The sequence below is a fragment of the Aplysia californica genome, unplaced genomic scaffold, assembly GCF_000002075.1.
Source record: "Aplysia californica isolate F4 #8 unplaced genomic scaffold, AplCal3.0 scaffold00112, whole genome shotgun sequence".
Taxonomy (NCBI): domain Eukaryota; kingdom Metazoa; phylum Mollusca; class Gastropoda; order Aplysiida; family Aplysiidae; genus Aplysia; species Aplysia californica.
Genome location: NW_004797382.1, coordinates 347,680 through 349,830, shown reverse-complemented (window position 1 = coordinate 349,830; position 2,151 = coordinate 347,680). Strand labels below are relative to the sequence as shown.

The 2,151-nt window shown below is 39.7% G+C and overlaps 1 protein-coding gene across 1 annotated transcript in view; it reads left to right on the top strand.

Moving 5' to 3' along the window:
* Positions 1 to 2,151, top strand: part of LOC101861882 (calcium-binding mitochondrial carrier protein Aralar2) — a gene marked incomplete in the record, with an annotated part of 40,529 nt that overhangs the window by 23,936 nt on the left and 14,442 nt on the right.

Sequence of the window (2,151 nt, the reverse complement as noted above, 5' to 3'; positions counted from 1 at the left end):
CGGTCAGAGATGGAAAGCTATAAATTTTCGACAGGTAAGAGGGAGGGGCAAAAGGATAAATGTAGATCTTGAGACTCATGACAGGATAATAAGTGAAAATAGCACGCCTCATCCCACTATGCCCTGTGATATGTCATCAAAGTTAACCACTCTTTGCTCGCCATACGTCATAAACCCACTAAGCGGTCATGTCAGTTCATTTTAGAGTGGAGGGAGACCATTTTATCGATTGTGAGCCTTAGCATGGGTCACCATAGATTCTTTTCCTGGGTTCGTCAGTTCATCAGTTAAGATCCCGGTTCGCCTAAGATCCCGCTTTTCCTTGCTCCCCAGGACCAGGATCTTAGGCAGAGACTACTGTATCTATCATTTTTATCTCTCTTTCCTTCTTTTCTTTGTATGTTACTCTTTGGTAGTAACACAACTCTAATAAATGGCACTTACATGACCTATTTGTGATGCAAGTTCCGTAAAACTATAAACTGAGTGACCTGGTCTGACCCTGCTTTACAGGATGGGCAGACAAATCTGGCGCTACTCGTTTTTCTTGCGACAGCGACAATATGAAGTTTTGCTATGCTTGCTGGAACGTGATGAGATTTTGCCTGTGAAGTACTGTGCTGCAACTTGGCGTTGTTGGGGTTTTTTTTTCTTTTAAAATTTCCATTTTCCTTTTTTGTAATTGCAATGTTCTGAGCTTATTCCTTTCGCTCTCATGTTTTTGTAAAGGAACTTTTTCTTTGCCTTTCCCAGGCTTGCCAATGGTTCCAAATTTCCCGAGACACTCCCGGATTCGACTTTTGGGAATTTGAGAACTTTATTCCGTGACAACTTTATGCCATACCATGACATAGGCTATAGCAAAACCTGTCCCACTAGAGATTATGTGATTGTGTTAGTTGTTACGCATAATCTGATGTTGTCACTTTGGTGTCCCTGATTAAGTTTTGAAAAAGTTGGCAAGTCTGCTTTTTCACTTGTGTATTTGAATTTTGCTGTTAACGATTTTTGTTCTCAGCGGTCAGCGCTTTCTAGGGTGTGTGTTTGTATCAGTTCAGTGCATAGACTTCTAGTCAACGATATACTATTTTTTCTTCATCAGTGTCTACCTGAACCCATAAAATTTTCAGGGTAATTTAAGGGAATAGTACATGTGTGATCAAATTTACAGTTGTTGGATGAATTCCTTCTGCACTGTTTGTCTTTAATTAATCTGTAAATGCCTTATCATATATTACAGAGTCGGGGATGGGAGAGTTTAGTCTATCTTTGATTATAATGAAACTGTCGATTGTTCCTGCTTCTCTTCTTGTGCAAAGTTCCAATTTTTGGGGGGATTTTTTACTTTTATGCTCTGGCTGGTATGGTTTGCTCCGTCTTTCCTGTCGGGCATCTATCGTCTTTATCTCTCCTCCTTGTTTTTCCTTGTATGTCACTCTCTAGTAACACATCTAATCCTCGGCACCTCTTTGGCCTGATTGTGCTAGTTTCAGCTGTTCTTGTGTAGGCTTTGTTGTATTTTCAACACGTACATATTGAAACTTGCTCATAAGGAAAATATGTCCTCCTTCCCCCCTTCCCCCCTTCCCGTGCGTCCCGTAGATTTCTATGACGCGTCCTGGCGATTCGCTCCACTAGGTACATCGAGCTGAACAGCAGAAATTGCCCAAAATACTTGCTGAACAGCAGAAATTGCCAAAAATACTTGGTGGGTCTAAAAATGAGCAAAAAAATGTTTTCCTTTATTAAACTTTTGAATTACCTTTCTGTCGGAAAATCAATAAAAATCATTAAAATTTGCTGTTAAACATGTTTTTAAAGCTGTTTTGGAGAATGTCTTTGTTCTGTGATTGAGGTATTTTTCTATCTTCGATTGTGAATATCTCAGTATTTTGCCTCGGACAGCAGTGAAGCATTCCAAAATTTGTGTTTCATTTCTTTTAATATTATCATATTCGTTTGATATTGGTGTCATAACATGGAGGGGAATTATGTGCTCTTTGCGTCTGTATCAAAAACTCAAATTATGAAATCTGTACCTAGTGGACTGAACCGTCGGGACTCGTCACATATATGGTCGCTTTTAAGGACAAGTGGGGTAACCCAGATTTCAGGGGTTTCCAGAAATCTTGACCTACATCAAAAGTGGGC